This window comes from Schistocerca nitens, chromosome 3 (assembly GCF_023898315.1).
Source record: "Schistocerca nitens isolate TAMUIC-IGC-003100 chromosome 3, iqSchNite1.1, whole genome shotgun sequence".
In the NCBI taxonomy this organism is placed as follows: Eukaryota; Metazoa; Arthropoda; class Insecta; order Orthoptera; family Acrididae; genus Schistocerca; species Schistocerca nitens.
Window position 1 is genome coordinate 43,093,065 of NC_064616.1, and position 15,187 is coordinate 43,108,251.

The 15,187-nt window shown below is 43.2% G+C and overlaps 1 pseudogene; it reads left to right on the top strand.

Moving 5' to 3' along the window:
- Window positions 1–620: 620 nt before the first annotated feature.
- LOC126249996 (5S ribosomal RNA) lies at window positions 621–738 on the top strand (annotated as a pseudogene).
- The last annotated feature ends 14,449 nt before the right edge of the window (window positions 739–15,187 follow it).

A 15,187-nucleotide genomic window follows, 5' to 3' on the forward strand; every position in this document is an offset into this window, starting at 1 on the left:
CTTGCACACTATGACGCAAGAAGCTCCCTGTCGGTTGGTACTTCGGCACTCTCAGTGCTTACAAAAATGGTTCAAATGGCTCTAAGCACTATGGAACTTAACATCTGAGGTCATCAGTCCCCTAGACTCAGAACTACTGTACCGAGCGAGGTGGCGCAGTGGTTAGACACTGGACTCGCATTCGGGAGGACGACGGTTCAATCCCGCGTCCGGCCATCCTGATTTAGGTTATCCGTGATTTCCCTAAATCGCTCCAGGCAAATGCCGGGATGGTTCCTTTCAAAGGGCACGGCCGACTTCCTTCCCCATCCTTCCCTAATCCGATGAGACCGATGACCTCGCTGTCTGGTCTCCTTCCCCAAACCAACCAACCAACCAATCAGAACTACTAAAACCTAACTAACCTAAGGACATCACACACATCTATGCCCGAGGCAGGATTCGAACCTGCGACTGTAGCAGCAGCGCGGTTCCAGAGTGAAGCGCCTAGAACCGCTAGGCCACAGCGGACGGCCCCAGTGCTTACATTGGTTATGCCACCGTTGCGTAGCTGGCGTACGTGTTCAACTTCTCGTCCCAGTCGCTTCTAACAAAATTTTGTTCCTACACTTAATTACTGAGGCAACGGCCTTGCCGCAGTGGATACACCGGTTCCCGTGAGATCACCGCAGTTAAGCGCTGTCGGGCGTGGTCGGCACTTGGATGGGTGACCATCCAGGCCACCACGCGCTGTTGCCATTTTTCAGGGTGCACTCAGCCTCGTGATGCCAATTGAGGAGCTACTCGACCGGTTAGTAGCGGCTTCGGTCACGAATACCGTCATAACGCCCCTGCTATCCGCATCCTCCATGAGGATGACACGGCGGTCGGATGGTCCCGGTAGGCCACTCGTGACCTGACGACTGAGTGCTTTTTTTACACTTCATTACTATTCTGCTGTGCAACACTTCTCCGTCCTTTACAAAATTCATCCCACATGTTTGCACTTTACTAACTGGTATTCATGTTCTACCGAGCGAGGTGGCTCAGTGGTTAGCACACTGGACTCGCATTAGGGAGGACGAGGGTTCAAACGCTATTTGGGTTTAGGTTTAGGTTTCATGTGATTTCCCCTAAGCCACTCCCGGCAAATACCAGGATGGTTCCTTTGAAAGGGCACGGCCGATTTCCTTCCCCATCCTTGACACCGTCCTAGTTGTGCTCCGTCTGTAACGACCTCGATGTCGACGGGACGTTAAATCCAATATTCGTTCGTTCCTTTACATGTGTTCTATTAAGTCATCTTTCATGGATTATTTCTGATTTTAAATTGAAGCCAATTTCATACCTCTTAGTCCCCTTAAACTATCACAATAATTTCTAATCAATTCTTTACTCTTACTTCTTAGTACTTAGAGCTATAATTCGACTTTAATTACTCCGTGGAATTTCCCGTTATACTGTTAAATTAGACACCAGGTAACTGATGTACTGTGTTGTACCATTCTTCGCTTGTAACAAACGTAAATTACGCATATGGCGACTAGAATTACTAGTAGGTGAAACGCTTACGTTCATAGCTTGGTTACCCTGTTTCTCACGATACTGTTGGATGTGTTGCAACATATGTTTTACGGAAATCTGCCCCTTCCGTGATGCTATTGGTTGGTCTAATGAATGAAGGATATCTGGGTTTATGGTGTACTTTAGAAATGTTATCTGTTGACTGGAAGTATCTCTAGCGGCTTCTCTGGATAAAACACCAAGGGAAACGTTAACTTCTTATTGTAGTACACATAATTGTAGTCACTAGGAAAAATGTTGTCTCGGCTATGTAGCAAACCATTTCATTTGTTAAAATTCAGCTGTCTTTTAGCTCCATCTTAGACATAGCCTGTGGATTTCCTTTTTTGTAACAACACAGAAGTATAATCTTTGAACTGTATACCCAATATATCTAGCATGCGCCCAGTCCTTGAAAATACTGATTGGGGTTAATACTTCTCTCCGACACAGTTGCTTCATATTTTTCCAGGAACAAATGTACCTCACATGCCTGTGTGTTAGTCCGGACTACTCAGGTTGGACAGACTGTGATAATCTCAGATTTGCAGCCCTGCACCTCTTCCTTGGACATCAGAGCGTACGTTTCCCCGTTTTCTGATAGTATTAGTACTTGGCTAGTGCGTACTTGTACCCGTTTCCCTACTGTGCCCCATTTCACTGAGTAAGAGTGTAAAATAAGATATTGATACCGTGGGTTCAACCCTACTGTCGGCAAATGTATTCACGCATGAAGTCCTCGCCCCATCTCTTCTCACTGCGAATGCGAATATATACTAAAACAACGCGAAATTGCTCTCAATTAGTCCCACTATATGACGTAACTCCTGTATAAAATCCTTCTGTGCGCCTCGTAGTTCTTCTAAGACCCGCTACGGTGTCTAACAACCCTACCACAACAAAGGTCAAAATTTAATGATTGTGGTGTTGCTCACGCTGCTAAATACTGCATTTTCGGGCAACAACAAAGTTATTATGTGGCAGGTGTCATTAGAGTACAGTTAATAAAGTCATTTCATGTAATAATGAATAAACTAGGCACTCATCTTTTCGTGTTTCCCACGCTGGTCTCGTTGTAAAATCATGGCTCAATCGTCGAAAATCTAGGTGGTGATGATTCCAAGCTCGGATGCAAAGAGGCCTAGGTTTTATTCTGCTATATTCAAAAGTTTTGTAGATGCGCTTCACAAACCATTCTTGAAGATTAAACCTTTCAAAGTTAGCACAATAGTGATGTAAAAAAAAAAAAAAATAATCAGCACTCCGAATTTAAGTCACACTTCCTTTTTATTGCTTTTGTTGTAATATCACGTGACACACAAACATCACTTCACAATACAAAACATACTTGAAAACATCTTCCTCACAGTCACTATTAAAGTTCACATTTTATAAGCTGACTACAATATGCGTCTTTCCAACATGACGTCCAAGACTTGACTTTTTCAATGTCCGACTCTCTAACAACTAACTAATAATCGCTTACGCGCCCAAAAATCTACAAGTACGACAAAGATCATAGTGGCAAAAGAAAGAATACACATAAGAATAATATCATTGCAATATAAACATATCGATGTATCAAAGTACCTCTACATTAATGAAATCAAATCTGAATGTTGTCTCAGAAATATGTCAACTACTTTACAGAAACACAGTAGAATATTGCTGGTATCGAGAGGTTGAGTTGACGTGCCGTAATGGTTTCGTAATTCATGTACCATTACAGGCGGTAACAGTGTAGCACTTAGTTGCCCATGTATGTCATGGAAGACGGATTCCTGTAACGTTCCTGTTTCAGATCTTGCATGATCGATACTGCCAGTCACAATCCGTAACAGTCTAAACTACAGCTGTGTGCCCATCTACTGCCTCCCGTTGACTTCATACCCTTTCCAAATCATCATTTACAGCCCACGTGGTGTTTTGTGTACATTGCATCAGTTCCGTTGCCAGTTCCATTACCAGCCTTGTGTAATTCAGTGCAGCCTGCTCCATGTTCATTAGTAGTGTGGTATGTCATTTTACCTTAGCGTTCTAACGTCCGCTACTGCCTGTACCTGGCCTAGTGCGCCGTTTAAATTCCGAATGTCTTCGTCATCTGCTGTACCGAACACTGTCTTCTACAGTATTCCGCCAGCGTTTATCCATCCGCTCTTTCTCCGAATCAATGTTTTGGGCACCATGTCTATTACGTGTTTCAACTGCTCCCTCAATTTCTCATAAGAGAGCTGCAATCACAGTACTTCTCCTGGACTTCCGCCAGAATTAGCTCTTTTCTGCTTCCTTCTGCAATACCCCAAATGGGTCTTCTATCGCGCGCGCCTCATTTCTCATCCCAAATTTAATCCCAGAGTTAGCACGACGCCAGGTTGTCTCGAGAACACCGCTCCAGATTTAAGAGGCTGGTTCCGTAATACACATCCTACACCCCTCTGGAGAAGGTTTAGGAATAGCAAGATTATCATAGTCTTCCTTGCTGCCCATACTGTCATGCCACCTGAGAGAAAGGAATTTACTGTTGTTTCCCCTCCCTCCTTCCGAAAGCGCAGGTGCATAATAAAATATTACCAAATACTATAACAATAACCTACCTAGTATTAAGCCAAGATAATACCAACATCAACAGTTCAGGAGTACTAAGTCACCAAATACTACAACAATAACCTACCTCGTATTAAACCAAGATAATACCAACCTCAACAGTTCAGGAGTATTAAGTCAAAATATACACAACAAACAAATGGAAGCTAAAAATGTCGTCTTAATGCACACAGTGTTTTACGTGAATCCTGAACATTGTTAACTACTGGCTTCTTAGTCTTCTTATAGTTTTTATTCTGTACCACATGTGGTATTAGAACTTGCGGCAGTGTCTAACGCTCCACTGAAGGGTTTGACTCAGCTCGTATTATGGATAACCGATGTCTTCGTTGGAAGGTGCACCGTAATATTTACTGCCGATGTCATCCCTACCGTTTGTAACGGACCCTGGTAACCTAGTTAAAAACTATCTTGTTCTTCCTTTTGGCGTATACGGGTTTGTTACCAAAGCCCACTGACCCACTCTAAGTTGCGGCAATTTCCATGTACATTGTTCCGTCTTTTTCTGAATTTCGAGTGCCTTTCTATTCACTCGTTTGACCGTCTGCCAGACTTCTTTTAATTACTTCACGAATGTCTCTACTGTCTCCTCATTAACTCACTAACAACCTCCAAAGGAGATAGCATTCTTCTACCATATACCACTTGATACGGAAATAGACCTCTCTTTACTAGTATGCACTTCATAATTACATGATGAGGAGACGTCTTGAAGATACGTCTTACAATTATCTTGCTGACTATTCACATAATGATCTAACATTTTAGAAATTGTGCGATGAACCCCTTATGATATGACCAGTTGGTTTTGGATGGAAAGGACTAGTGCGAAGTTTTCGGATACGAAACAGGCGACACGAATGCTTCAAGGGGTGTGACATAACATTTGTACCCTGATCTGTAATCATAGTATCAAAACCGCCAAATTCTAGTATCCAATTATTAACGAACGCGTTTGCGACTGCACTCTCTCGCTGGTCCGAAATCGTTATCATTGCTACGAACTGGGAAAATTGACCTGTTATCGTTATATGGTTCAAATAGCTCTGAGCACTATGGGACTTAACTTCTGAGGTCATCAGTCCCCTATAACTTACAACTACTTAAACCTAACTAACCTAAGGACAACACACACATCCATACCCGAGGCAGGATTCGAACCTGCGACCGTAGGGGTCGCACAGTTCCAGACTGTAGCGCCTAGAACCGCTCGGCCACTCCGGCGGATCCCTTCGTATGCCCGTACCTAAATTAACCCAGATCAGTTTTCCTGTACCTGCTGTTACTCCGCGAATTAACATTTAGTATACATGTATACAGTTTAACCGGTAACACCTTCATGACAGGCACAGCTTGCGACATTGTTTCACTAGCAGCTCTGTCCCCCAGCGGAAACGAAGTTCCGCCAAGTTCGATCGTACGGCATTAGAGGTAAATTATAGCGCAATGTTTATTCAGAAAATCGAGTCCCATAATTGCACAGTACCCCTCAATAACGTCTGACAATACACCTCCATATGCTCCTTAAGCCTTTCAGGAGAATGCTACAAATAAGCTGTGTTGTCTCCAATGATTTCACTGAAATGTTAGCCGCTCCACGTAAACTATACCGTGGAGTCTAGTCTCTTTCTACCTAAGAGGTCCAGACTAACCACTGACACATATGCATCCATGTTTATCAGGAATTTATGTTCCTTATTATTTATTGTATTAATCAAGCAACAATATGTTTCTGCACACGTCCTTGCAGTGTGCTGTGTTTTTCGGGCATGACCTCCGACTTTCAAAGAGCCTCCGTTTGCGTTTAACGCACGCTTCTTTCTGTTGCGCCTGTCGTGCTTCTTCCTACTTTTGCAGTCTCGCGTCTTGTGCCTAATCTCAACACATTAAAACCTCTCTGGCTGGCGGCACTGCTTCTTCATGTAATCGGCACTGCTTCTTCATGTAATTCAGGGGAGATGACGTCATGGTCACTCCGTTTGTAGGTATCTCCTCCAGCTGTGTGACAATTCTAATTGCTAAGGTCAAATCACTAGGATATTCCATCCCTATACGTCATGACATATCCGCAAAAATACGAATATGTTCAAGGTCCTATGCTCTTCTTCCTGCAAGAGCACTCTATCTACCTCTGTAATGTCCTTCATTTCGGAAGTCTGCGAGTTTAACTTAGGAATTCTGTCAGAGAATGTTCACTATGCTGCCCGTAGTAGCCTGTCAACGCTCCTATTATTTTATTCTCTACTACTGCATTACCCTTACATGATTTTGTATTTATAACCTTGTATTCACATGACCAGAAATCTTGTTCTTCCTGCCACAGAGCTTCACTAATTCCCTCTGTATCTAACGTTAACCTACCCATTTCCCTTTTTAAATTCTCTACCCTACCTGTCCGATTAAGCGATCTGAAATTCCACTCTCCGATCTGTAGAATGGCAGTTTTCTTTCTCCTGATAACTATGTCCTCTTGAGTAGTCCCCGCCCGGAGATCCGAATGGGGGCCTATTTTACCTCCGGAATATTTTACCAAGTGGACGCCTTCATCACCTAACCAGAGCTGCATGCCATCGGGAAAAATTATGGCTGTAGTTTCCCCTTGCTTTGAGCTATTCGCAGTAAGAGCACAGCAAGGTCGTTTTGGTTAATGTTACTAGGCCAGATCATTCAGTCATCCAGACCGTTACCCCTGCAACTACTGAAAAGGCTCCTGCCCCTCTTCAGGAATCACACGTTTCTCTGGCCTCTCAACAGATACCCCTCCGTTGTGGCTGCACCTGCGGTGATGACGATGATGTTGACTTGTGGGGCCCTCAAAATCGTGATCATAAGCGCCTTTACAAGTTCTAGTCTTTCCATTTCCAGTCTCACCACTACTTGAATGATGATGACACCCAGTCCACGGGCGGAGAAAATCCCCGACCAGACTGTGAATCGAACCCGGGACCTCGCGATCCAGAGACAGCAACGCTAACCACTAGACCGCGAGCTGCAGACGCTGTGCCTTCGGTACGGCTATCTGTATGTATGTTTATTCCACATGTCTCCTTGTACTATTGTTCCACATTCAACCAAACTTGGTACACCTATCACTTACTGTCTCAAAAGAATTTCTGTGGGGGTAATAACCACCTACATGTCAAAGTTGTGGCGGTGGGGGTGAAAAAGTCGTGTAGCCCGTGACGTGCAAATACCGATACTTTTATTCGACCAGTATTTACGAATGAAAGCGCTTACTGACTTGTAACAAACTTTACATACAATTTCCAACCTTTGTGAAACTTATCCTCGCTGACAATCCCCACAAAGTGATAAAGGAAACAAGTTTATCGTTTACTACAATTTCGCTGCTCATGCAGTAAAACTGCCGCATGAAGCATGACGTTTCATTTTATTACTTCTTTGCTACTAAATCCATTCGCAACAAATTTCGCTGCCAGTATCCACTTGTGTCGCTGAACGTACCTACAAAGATATATCATTGTAAGACAGGTAATTCAGGAGATATCACATTAGATGTTGAGATGTGTGAAAAGCTGTTGATGGTACATGATCTTTTAATTTATTACTTTTTTGTTACTATCTCTATTCGCAACGTATTTCAGAGACAGTATACTGAGATGAGTGAAAAATCTCCGCATGATGTATGTCATTATAATTGATTAATTCTTTACTACTAGCTCTATTCACAGAACATTGCGCAGACAGTAGGCACATATACCACTTGACGTATGTGCAAAATTGTATCGTTGTACTACACATACCTCAGGAGAAACGATTGTATGAACATTGAGCTGCGTGAAAATGAAACTGCGGAGTGAAATTCACAAGAGATACAGGTGAAATGGTCTAGAATCAAGTCAAAAACTAATGCACGTGCCTGATTCAGGTTCTTGGAGAAGTTATGGTTATGAGTTGCCGCCACATTATCTTGATTTGATTAGTGTTGTTTAACGTCCCGTCGACAACGAGGTCATTAGAGACGGAGCGCAAGCTCGGGTTAGGGAAAGATGGGGAAGGAAATCGGCCGTGCCCTTTCAAAGGAACCATCCCGGCATTCGCCTGAAACGATTTAGGGAAAATAAGGGAAATCTAAATCAGGGTGGCTGGAGACGGGATTGAACCGTCGTCCTCCCGAATGCGAGTCCAGTGTGCTAACCACTGCGCCACCTCGCTCGGTGCCACGTTATCCCCTTACGATAGTTTTTTCTGCAACTCATAACCATAATTTCGCCAAAAAGCTTAATCAGGCACGTGCATTAGTCTTTGACTTGATTCTAGACCATTTTATGTCAAATATACTAATCTTGAATAATGACCATCTAATTTATATAGCCCATATTGCCGGATGTTTCAGATTAGATATAGACTTGTTCATAAGTTCAATCATGACCATTTGTGTGCTAAGTCAATAGGATGTTCATGCGTTGTAACAATAGCTAAGCAAGTGCTGAACAAATGCGTCTTAAAAAAAATTTTCCAAACCTAGTCGTAATAATGACGATGTTGGCTTTATATTATTCTTCCCACTCCCAAGTTCTTTTTAGGTGATTAAACTTCATGCTTATGCGCAAAACTTTTCCTAGATATGCCATACCATGTAAGCACAAGATGTCTTCCTCATATCATCACCAATGGGTACTTCATAAATGTTAAGACAGTCGATCTAAGTACGTTCTGTACAGGTTAACATATATGCCCTTTTCCTCAGCTATACCTTTTATTTCACTTTACTAGTAAATTCAATTTCAGGAGTTAAGTTCACGTCTTGTCCCAACAAGTAACTATCATACAGTTTATGCGCAGGCGCAAGGTATTGTGTCCGCCTAGGCGGGCCTCATGACGCTACGGTCAGTTCCAGTACAGCACTCGTGGCTGCCGCATCGTGGTCGCGAAGTGGGACCGAGGCAGTGCCAGATGAGTTTTACAGTCTGACGCTAATTTATGAATTTTCAGTTTGAGCTTGACGATGTCCACTATGGACAAACGATAGATACTGTTATTCTGAAGAAGGTTGGGTTATCAGACTGAAACCTAGGTAAATTCTAGGTAAACGGTGCAACTGAGGCTGTTCATTATTAAAATTTTTTTTAAAAAAGTGTGACACACTTCTCAAGTGGAACAAACACTCCACAGGAGTTTGAGTAAGGCATGACAGAAAGGGAGATGGAGGAGGTAATGGATGGAGGGGATGGATTCCTCCACTAAGGAGGAAGTAACAGAAATATCAACTTTCCCGAACATGGCGGAAACGACTGATAGATACGAAATTACATTATAGATATGAATGTCTTGGTCACATTTTAGTTTATTAAAATTCATTTCTATATCTTAAACCGTTACGAAGGTCATTGATCTCCTACGCATGTCCAAGCGGCATCATTTCGAAATACAGCGTCCCCATAACTTACATGGTCGCGTAGCCATAGTCTGCAGACATGTGGTCGCAGTCTTAGTGCCGTATAAAAAAAAGTTATAGATGTTGGTTGAGATCACAGTTCTTAAACCAAATGCGTGATTGAAATAGTTCTTAAATGTTGGGATAAAAGGTTTTCAACAATTTATTCACCTGAATTGCAATTTCTTGGAAGTTATGTAACGCTATGTGCTTAGCAACGATGTAAATAAGTTGTTATTATTATATTAAAACGTTTTATTCATCCATAAATGAAAAGCACAAAATTTTGTATGTTCTCAGTACTAATTTATTTCATACGTCTTACCATTAAAATCTTACTCATCAGTGACTCGTTAAAAGCGGCGGTGACAGAAAGTGATGTTATTTTTTGTGGGGGACAGGGGGAGTGTTGGGACAGCTATAGCAAACCGAGACCAGGACCTGTCCCTGAGATTGGTACCCTTATTGCACAGCTGTCTCCATACAGACTGTAGTATAACAGTTCGTATCGAAAAACAAACACAGGTAGAAAGAGAGAGTGTTTCAAAAGTACTTTTATTTGTCTTTTTCCGACCTTAAATCTCAGATACGTAAAAAATGAGGCAATGGAAGAAGCCGATACACTGCGTGTGAGGACAGTGCTCTAGTTATTCGCCTAATCGTACAACAATGTGCATTGGTGCCCGTCAGATGTCGAGAGATTAATCCTTCCAATATTTCCTTCAGCCTGGGAAGCTTCCACCACAAGTTACCGCTGGGACCTGTTGCAGCCAAGAAAATAAATACGTGGTAAAATTCCCGACTGTCTGATATGATCTTGCTCCCTCATCAATGTTAGGTACCTACTGAAGCCCCGTCACACTGCTGTCGGTTGTTGAAAGTGATCTGTGTGGAGAAGGGGCAAATATTTGGCACTGTAGGGGCTGGACATGAGTGGCTGGCACAAAGCCGCCACGGAACAGCTCGGAGATCGATAGGCGGCCCCGGCATCGCAGCGTGTGCTCCTCCACGTGCTACACCCGTCACTGTTTCTTTCATCAAAGGGTGCTATTTACGCACTTAAAGTTGCTCCATCTCCTACTGTAGTATGTAATCTATAATTCCTGCACGTCACAAACTTCTATAATTTATTTTATAATGATGGATTTCAGCATGGTAAGTACTCAGGGGAAAATTTCAATTGTAAAACACGGGAAACATACACATTACGATGGAAGTGCATGTACGTAGTACACCTTCCGCTATGTCACTGTGGATGGTGTCTACTTTTCACGGTTGTGGCTTGGAAAATGAAGTAGGAGAGATGTTTTGGGTTCTGGCGAACACATGCCGATAAGTTCTTAAACAAACTCTCGAGTCCCGGCGGAGGTTCGAGTCCTCCCTCCGGCATGTGTGTGTGTGTTTGTCCTTAGGCTAATTTAGGTTAAGTAGTGTGTAATCTTAGGGACTGATGACCTTAGCAGTTAAGTCCCATAAGATTTCACACACATTTGAACATTTTTTGAAACACTAGAGTTCTTGATGAACCATGTACGAGTATTTCCTCCTACAGTTCTATTTTAGCACGACGATGGGCGCAGGACGCATGTAGAGAGCATTTCAGAGTAATGGGACAAAGCAGGCACAAGCACAGTTTGGTAGTGCGGGTTGCCTACATTCAGGGCCAAGTATGCATTCAGGGGCAAACCTATTGTTCTATTTTGATTGACAGGTCCTTAACCTATTGTTTGCCCATCTTCTCCACACATACCTCCTCCTCCAAACCCCACACTAAAACGCCAACACTCCCCCTCTCTCTCCCTGATACAGGACTGGTTATTCGAATAGCCCCATCTCACTCTATCAATTTGATTGACTACTTAATTAAATAGATCAATAAATTACCCCCCCCCTCTGGTAATAACCCAACACTCCTGTCCCTCTCCCCACCCCCACCTGGAAACTGTCAGCTATCTGCTGGAGAGGAAGGACCTCACAACATGAAATTCAGTTACATAGCAGAAGGTATATTGTTTATTTATGAAAAAAACATTCAGTTTGCAGGGGCTGGATCTCTCTTGCTCATCATTCTCTGTTGTTTGGGAAGATGCAGGTCTTGTAACATGCATTGAAAACAAGTAATTGAACGAATCGATTTTTTATCCTGATCACGCAAGGAATACTACCATAGAACAGTCATCACACTTAATTACGCTGTTTAAAATCTTTCGATCGCAAAGCACGCGCCATCCACTGTCCTGCACCCAGTGAAACCCACACAGGCTGCCCGGAGTTGGGATGCACCGAGGGTCCAGTGAAGTGATTGGTCTGTCAGCAGCTGCGCCATGCTTTGGTGTTCAAGACATGTCCACTTGGGCCCTGCTACTGACACACCGGCTGTCACACTAATACCCAAACAAAAGCATCAGGTGGCGGTAACCTTTTGATACTTGACACTCTGGAAATTCTTGTCGAAACACGAGCTCTTTCTCTCTCTTTCTCCTCCTGTAGCGTCCCACTGCCGAACCCGCATGCACTGTTAGTCACAGTCCGACTCTACAGCATACAAAGCAGCATTTACCTGGTGAACTCCTGTGGAATGCAAATGCACATGAGAACTCGTTTCAAGGAAAGTGCCTGACAGAGAATGGATTTCGCCATGTGCTGGTGGAGAGGAAGGATCTCATGACAGGAAATTCAATGATAAGGCATAGGATATTCTCTTTATTTATGAAATTCAGTTTTCAGGGACTGGATCTGGTGGGAAAAGCTCACGTGTCCTAATTATGTAATTACACAGCTGCGGGTTGGAGGTGTCATCTTATTGAGAAATTTTCATGTGTGCGCTCACCTTGACATACAGGGATCAACTGAGCTAGTGCATAGTGCCACTACCAGAGGATGTATCAGCGCCCCCCTACCCGTCGTCCCCTCCCTCCTCAGCCATCCCAGAAAAAATTGATAGGAAAAGACTCACTCTGTGCTGGAAGGGAGGATCTCACGACATGAAATGCAAATTAAAGTCAGTAATATATTGATACACATTCTTTATTTAATCAGATTGCAAGAGACAGGGTTCCCCTACTTGGGTAGACATCATGACAGCACCCTCCCACATCCTTTCTCCACATGACATAATAACTGTAATTACCAGGGAATGGAATGAAATGCGATATAGTAGCCACAGTTTGGGGTCTCCCGCGTGTGTGCATCTATCGTCAGGGAGCCACCACGAAGGTCAAAACGACCCAATGTTCTAATTGCAGATCACATTACTAAGTACCACCGACCAAAAACCAGATATCAGACTCCATTGATCGCCCAGCCCCCAAAACAAAGCATCAAAGTGGCGGTATTTGGTTGATAGGCAAATTCGAGACTCGCTTCCTGTCTCTGTCTCTCTCAAGAGGCCACTCCCTGGTTGCCCGGTTTTCTGTGTGAACCAACATCTCCAGACACGAAGGGGGGATTTTGATTTCTCCTCAGAATACTGTGTTTCTATTGACTAATGCTGGAGACAAAGTGAAAGCTGAAGCAATTTCGATATCAAAAACAGAGTGAAATAATCCATTCGCAATACTCTATCAAATTAAATGTTTATCACTTTACAGGAGTCAAATAGATTGCTTAAATCACTCACCTCAACCTTACTATGATATTCTACACAATGAAACATATTTTCAACTTTTAAGTATCATGTGCAAACATTACGCAAATCAAATAATGAAATTTCATTACAAATTGATTGTAGCACTAAATATATCTGTGGTGTTGTTCACACTAACGTTTGAGAGCATAAAAACATTCCTCCGCCACAACGTTTGTTTTAAACAAATCTGGTGAACAAAAATATCCTGCCGATCACACAAACTCGGGAGCTCGAAGCGCGCTGTCTGCTAACTTCAGGGTAGCCTCGTGCGCTGCAGCTGAGAGAGAGAGAGAGAGGGAGGCCCACATCAGTGCCAGTCATGTCCGGCCATACCTGACGCATGCGTGCATGCAGTACAACCATCAGAAGGAATAAATTGATCAGTCGGGAATTTTACATCGTCATTCGGCTTTTAAAAGTACTATTGACGCCCTAAATTGGTTCTCTCCGCTACATTTGCAAGCAGAGAGGAAATTTCTACCATGAAATAGAATAGAGACAACATCAAATACCACCGCAAGGCAGAGTTGGTTGGTTGGTTTGTTTCTTTGTACCCAGCCTAGGCAGAGCTAATCCATTACTTCCAGTTCCTGACTCCTCACGACCGCCGTTGCAGCCAATGGTGTTGCACTGTGAAACAAGCAGCTGCAGCTTGGACGTACGAGGTGTGATTGGAAAGTCTTAAGAATAGATCCGCTACTGCTGACTGGTTTGGCGGGCAGGTAAACAGAGTGTGGGGAGTGAGTCACTGCCTTGTTCTTGAACGCCCTCTGACAAGAAACTACGTTTCCTTTATTCAGTTCGTTGTGGCAGCCGATTGACTGCGTCTCTGTTAGGGCTTGCTGCCGGATTCTGTCTGCGTGAAAATGGACGTAAAAACGGAGCAACGAGTTTGTTTGAAGTTTGGTTTCAAAACCGAGAAATCAGCTTCTGAGACCTACGAACTATTAAAAACAACTTTTAGAGATAATTGCATGAGCCAGTCAAATGTTTTTGTCTGGTTCAACAAATTTAAAAATGGCCACGAATTATTTGAAGATGAACCACACTCCGACCGTCCTTCCACCTCAAAAACTTAGTGCGCTCTGGTCGTAGACTTACAATTAGGGAAATGGCTGATGAACTTTATTTAAGTTTCTATGCAGTTCAGTCAATTTTAACTGAAGATCTGAACATGCGTCGAGTGTCCGCAAAATTCATTCCAAAAGTGTTGTCAAGTGACCAGAGACAATACAGACTTGAAGTGTGCCACGAACTGATTAATCGGACTAAAAATGTCTCAGATTAGTTGAAGAGGGTAATTACAGGTGACGAATCGTGGGTATATGGATATGATCCTGAAACCAAAGTGCAGTCCTCGCAGTGGAAGACTCCAGGTTCACCACGACCGAAAAAAGCACGGCAAAGTCGGTCGAAGGTGAAGACAAAAAAATGGGTCAAATGGCTCTCAGAACTATGGGACTTAACATCTCAGGTCATCAGTCCCCTAGAACTTAGAACTACTTAAACCTAACTAACCTAAGGACACATCCATGCCCGAGGCAGGATTCGAACCTGCGACCGTAGCGGCCACGCGGTTCCAGACTGTAGCGCCTAGAACCGGTGGCCACAACGGCCGGCCATTAAATTAATCATGCGAGTCATTTTGCATGGCGAAAAATTTTTTCTTTTCAAGTAGTCGGATTACACTCAACAGGTGGCTAAAATGGGAATCCCTAGAGGGAAGACGATGTTCTTTTCGAGGAACACTATTGAGAATGGTCATTTCAAATAGACCACAGAAGGATTCTACCGCTGACAACATACATTTCATGCAAGGGCCGCACTATTAAAACATAATCACAACAACTATGTTACTGTCACCCTGCCTAAAAAGCGGTCTTGGTTCTACAGGCACACACAAGAGTCGCTGATAGTGTTAAGATTTCTAGTAGAAATGCTGTCTGAGATTTGGAATCAAATCAGTCTGTTCAACCACATACTTGCACTTGGTCCTATGGAAATGTCTTTTAATT